Here is a 6,144-nt window from a genome sequence, read left to right as displayed (position 1 = left end):
TCATTTTATATATATATATATATATATATATATATATATATATATATATATATATATATATATATATACACACACACACACACATATATACACACATATATATATATATATATATATATATATATATATATATATATATATATATATATATAAAGAGAGAGAGAGATAACACAAGATAAATCCTGGACTTGCTGGCACCACTCCATGAAAATCATTCCACAGGAGTAGATTATCGGAAGAGAACAACAAAAAATATACAATATATACAGTCATCATGGGGGCCAACATCCAGGGTCATTTTCCAGAGAAAATGAATTTGTTAAAGTTTACCATGGATACACACACAGACAACTGAACACTGGGTCATAACATACTTTGTTTACACAAGTAAGTAAAAAATGATGTAATGCTTCTGAGTTCAAGAAATGACAAAAATGATATTTGACTGATGCCTTCAATGCAGTATCACAACTACCAATGTTTGCTGACTTACTGTCATCAAGGTTGAGGCATGTTGATTGATAGTATTTTGTTGTCTTTTTCTGATGCAATATGCTTCTTTATGATTATTTCAATTGCCTTAATGCTGCAGCCATCAACATGTAGCACTTAAATATTGCCTTGCTTTTCTTACCCCTCCACAAACACTCAAAAAAGTACTTCACACTCCTGACAAACACACACACACGCACACACAGAGTGATAAGAAACTCTTGGGAGAGCTGGACAGGACAAGGTCTTCAGAGAAGAAGCCCCCCTCAGTCAAGTGTTTCGGCCCTTAACTCCTTACACTCTAAGGGGGCCGGGCCGCACCCAGATCATGACTCCTGGATGTCTTGTATTGCCACCATTTCTTTTTGCTTTTTCCCTGGTCCTCAGCAGGTTTGAATTTGCGCCTCCAGGGTGGTCGCCACTTGAGGACTGAGTCACCTTTCTGGCAGACATTTTAACCACTGACGTCCGAGCCATTGTACGCCTAGTTTTGAGTTGGGATGTTTAATCCTTGTGAAGTTTACTTTCATTGCTTCTTGACCAGATCCAGCTGGAACTCTTTTCTGCTGCTTCTGCCATTGCCTTGAGAGCCTTTGTCCTTTATTTGCCAGAAATCGACAGCTGTTTCATGAGGCTGTAGGCAGATGCACTCACAAAACCTCTTGCACCAGTCTCAATGGCGAGGAAAATGGCTTGGAAGCCAGATTCTCTTTTATAATCGTTGAACTGTGTGTGTTCAGATGTGTGAGTGTGTGTGCATATATGTATATGTAATCTCTGAAATTATTCAGAAGAATAATTTCAGTAGCTGCTTTATTTTAGTTGTGATCAGTCCTGTTTCAAACATTGACCAGAATTTGACGTCATTGCTAATGTACGTCATGTCATGGACTATGAAGTCATGGGCTTGACCAGTTGGGCCAGAGAATGAACAGCAGTTGGGCATTGTAAACTGTTTATAAAACTTAATTTTCCAAGAAGTTGTAAGGGTGTTATGATTACCCAAGGATGCTTACAGGATGTTAACCACCCTGGGACGCTGATGGGACGGGTTTGAGGAGCAAAGGACATTGGCCGGCCAAGAGAACTCACTGAATGGACTGTGAGAGACCCCTTGTTGGAACTGCGACTGTGGGAGTCCAAAGTTGAAGGAAGTGCCTGAACGTCAGAACAATGTGAATATCTGTATAACTGGCTTGTATAACTGGACTGTATAACTGGCCGACGTATGAAATAGTCCTGTGAGTTGGATCGCAAACTACTGTGCTTGGTGAAACCTAGTGAGTGCAACACACTAGAAGTTTGTTCCCCACGTTTAAAAAAAACAACAAAACCACATAATACTTGAAATATTGTTTGAAGCAAGAATGAGTATGCGCAAGTGAAAAACAATTATCTTTTATTTTGGTAATCGTATCAGGCTTAGGGGTAAGTCCTTGTGTCTTTTTTCTGTTTGCTGAGAGAGTGGGAGACTGAAGGCTGAAGTGAACTCACTGTTTATTTCTTTCCTGATCCAGTCTGTCTCCTCACCTACTTAGCAACTATATATATATATCTTCATTAGATTACTACATATTTCTCAACAGGAATTGGGTCAGCTACTTTTTGTACTTAATTCAAAAGAAGACCAGACAATAAAGTAATGCATATGTTTTCAGTGCAAACTGTTAGGTAAGACTTTCAGACCCTGGGCCAGATTATATGATACATGAACTGGAGCTTTTGTGAGTACCATAGGAAAGCTGTTATGTGGAAATTTCCATGTTGACTTTCCAAGATTTTGGTGGATTTGCATTTGTTGTTTTGCTTTACTTTTCCAGACATCTCTTTTGAAACAGCCCCCCTACATTATTGTGTGTGTTTTTTCAATGTTTCCATAGACACCTCATAATGATATACTTTGTTTCCATCTAAACAAAGTTATATAATAGCACTTGCATATTTTTGTTTGTTTATGTTTAAATTTTTAAATTTTTTTTTTTTTTATAATGTAAGCACTATTATCAATGTTCCACAAAAACAATACATAACAACATAGGCTTTGTTTTCATGGTTCTATAGAAATGTAATGTGCTTTGTGGTTTATATATATATTGTATTGTATTACTCTTTTTTTGTCAGAACAGATTTCTCTGTGTGAAATTCAGGCTGCTCTCCTCAGGGAGAGTGTCGCTGCACTGAGAGCACCACCCCCCACCCCACCCCTTTTTTTTCCCCTGCCTACAGATTTTTTTGTTTTTAGAGGTTTTTTTTTGTTTTTTCCCCATTATGCCTCCAGCCAGGCAACATCTACTAGAAATAAAAAGAAAAACAAACAACAAGCCTTTTGCACAAGAACGAAATTTTCAGTCTCTGACCTTCCTCAGCGACGTAATTAGTTTAACTACGTCAAAGTAGTACATGACACAAAATGTTATTGTGTCATACTTGATGTAACTTTCAGTCCAAGTTCTTTTTATGCTTCCTCTTTTACTATACTTATGTCATCCCACCCCCAGCCCCACCACCCACATCTTCTACCCGCTGCCCCCCACCCCCCTTCTCTCTCTCTCTTCTTTATCTTGCTATCCCTCTCTTCCTCCATTTACCCCTTTCTCACTCATCTTCTACTCCCCATCTTTCGCACCCCTGCCACACCCTACCCCCTCCTGCCCCCCTCACCCCTCCTCTCTCCCCTCCCCCTGAGGACCCCTCCAGCCCCCTACCCTGCCCCCCACACCCCTACCTCCTCCTTTTATACACATGCATGCATGTATGTGTTATAGTGTGCCAGCAGTGTCGCCCCCCCCCACCCCCCCAACACCACCACCTGCACTCTGTCCCCTTCCCTCCCTTCGCCTCCCCCCTCTCCACCCCTCCTTCTTATCTCCCTTCCCGCTCTGTCCAAAGCCCAGTCTTTGAGGTTGCGCCGACACCCGCGCCACCCTCCCTCCTCACCCTTACTCCCTAGTCGGCCCTCTTTGGTCAGCGACGCGGCGTCACCCGCCCCAGCTATAGGAACACGTGCAGTTACGTGATGTCTGCTGTGATACCCGTGCTGAGCAGAATATCCCGTGTGGCGGCCCCGTCTTTCAAGTCATTCCCCATCTCCCCTCCACGAACGCAACTGACGTAGATGGCGGGACTTCGGAACGTAAACTAGGGAAAATTATGCTAATGCGAACTTTGATCAAGCCGGCTAACATGCCGAGAGTTGTATTGTCCCGTCTCCCCATTCTCTTTGTGACGTAAACGGGTGAACTTGTCATCATAGAATGTGTATAGACAAGTGGGTTGAATTGTAGCGAATCAGATCATTCTGTAGCTTGCATTAGTATACACAGTATGTTGGGGGAAGGGATAAAACCAGTCAGCACAGCCACTTCTTAGCTGTCTCCCAGAAGAACTGACTGACACAGGGTGACTGACTGATCAGTGATGTGAGGAACAAGGAAATCCCTGTTAGGCTGTGAGTACATGACTTGTAATGGTTTTATGTTATGTTGATAACTTAGTTGTGTTGGGAAACTATGTTTTATGTCAGTGGACAGCCAGTTTAAGTTGATCTTGTGGCTTGTGGAAAGAGAAGGGGTTAATGTGTGAAAGCTACCCTCTGAGGGAAGTACTGCCCTATATCTTTTGAGTCCCCCCCCCCCCCCTTTCTATTTTGTTACAGATATCTTGTTCTGTATTTTTGATGTATTACTTACTTGTTTTGTATATAGTAGGTGGTGTTGGTTCAGTGTGAACTGAACAGATCTATAGGCTAACACATTGTCAGAGTGTGTTGAGGGTTTTTCATGTGTGTGTGCACATGGGGTAACAGCAAGTGTTGTGGAACACATGTTTGATTTGTTGGTAGTTGTGGTAAAATGTGTAGGAGTTGTGCTATGTGTCAGTGGTTTACTTTGTTCAGACAAAGTGGGAAGGAACATTGTAATGTGATTAATAAGTTGGTTAACAATGAGAGCACTGAGGGTCAGTGCTATGTTGTTGCACATTGCTGTTTACCAGAGATATGTTGGAAGTAATAATTTCCTTACATGTACTTGTGTCAGGTGGACACTTTGTGAAGGCAAAGAGATTTTGTTTGGAAACGGTAACACAGAGTTTAATTGAATGATGGGTAACATGAGTTGGAACACAGGGTTGTATTGGTCAGTGATATGTTTTGTACACGGTATGGTAATTGGTATGTCACTGCTGGTGGCAGGTAAGCTTGATGAAGCTTGTATTTCCTCACATAGATCTATGTGTGAGAGGAGTGCATACTGGTGGACATGTGATGAAAGGTGCTGAGAGGGTATATAGGCCTTTTATGTCAGTGATGTCCAGATATTTGAGATTTTATCTGACCTGGGTTTTGGTTGTGTGTTTGTGTTCCAGGTGTGCTGCTTTAGGTGTAGGATGATCTTTTTTACTGTGCGCTGCTTATAGGTGCTGCTTTAGGTGTAGGATGATCTTTTTATTGTGTGCTGTATTGTAAAGTAAACACTCTATAAAAACCACTCCATGTGGCCCTGCTATTGATGTGAGGAGAGAGTGAGTGAGTGCATGATTAGTTGATCCCATATCCCCCCTGTCTTTTCCCCTCTCTCTTCTATCAGAATCGAACCACAACTCTCTGTAAAACAAACACCTTTTTTTTTTACATATGCAAATACACACGTGTACCCACACATACGCATACACACACATATATACATATGTACCCACACACACCGAGTCTGGAGGAACTGCCTGCTTATTAAGGCATGGCCACTGAGCGTAAGAAAAGGGTCCTTAGCGTGGTGTCAAAGCAGCAAGTTGGGAAGCTAATCCTGGGTGTTGAGACCGTAAGGGCTCAAGGTCCGGAGCTTTGCCATCCAAGACTTCCCATTTGCGTCGTCTGCCAGTGTCCTCGGAGTATTCTTTTTCTATGGGCATGCATTTTAGGTCTTCTAGTGAGTGGTTGGGGAGGTTGAAGTGTTGTGTGACCTGTATTCCTTTGTGTTGATGTCTGAGCGATGGGGGTAGAAGCAGACTTTGAAAGTGTTTTTGGTTTCGCCTACATATTGAGTGAACTTGCATTTGTAGCAGAAGAGAATGTGGATGATGTTGCGGCTAGTGCATGAAAGTCTGTGCCTGATGTGAAATGATTCTCTGGTTTGGTGGCTGTGGAATGTGGTGTCTTCTACAAGGTGATACTGGCAGATGCCGCAGTGCGGGCTCTGGCACTTGAATGAGCCAGCCTCATCATCTCTTGGTGTAGGAAGAGTTGATGGCATGAGTAGTTGTCGAATAGAGCAGCAGTTCTTTTTACCTCAATGTGTCCAATCCGTTTTTTCTTTTTCAAAACTTGAACTGTAACATCTTGATCAATTACTGTTTGCCAGATCATTAACATTTTCAATTTTGTTTTTGTTCATCACACATGTATTTTCATGATGTTTTCTTTATTTTGAATTCTTTCTGTGCTGATTTGTGTATGTGCTGCTTGTAAAGGGTTTTTTGTTGTTGTTGTTGTTTTTTTTTTGTGAGGGTGGGGGGTTATGTTAAAAAACTGGATATCTGTGGTAGTTCTCAAACAGTCTTTATAATTTTCCAAACACTTTCCCTGCTTTACAATAAAAGATTCTCACACACACACACTTATCAATGTGAATGATTAGAATCATGCAATGCTTAAAAGGA

This window comes from Babylonia areolata, chromosome 21, assembly GCF_041734735.1.
Source record: "Babylonia areolata isolate BAREFJ2019XMU chromosome 21, ASM4173473v1, whole genome shotgun sequence".
In the NCBI taxonomy this organism is placed as follows: domain Eukaryota; kingdom Metazoa; phylum Mollusca; class Gastropoda; order Neogastropoda; family Buccinidae; genus Babylonia; species Babylonia areolata.
The sequence above is the reverse complement of the archived record's forward strand: the minus strand, read 5'-3'. Positions refer to the sequence as shown.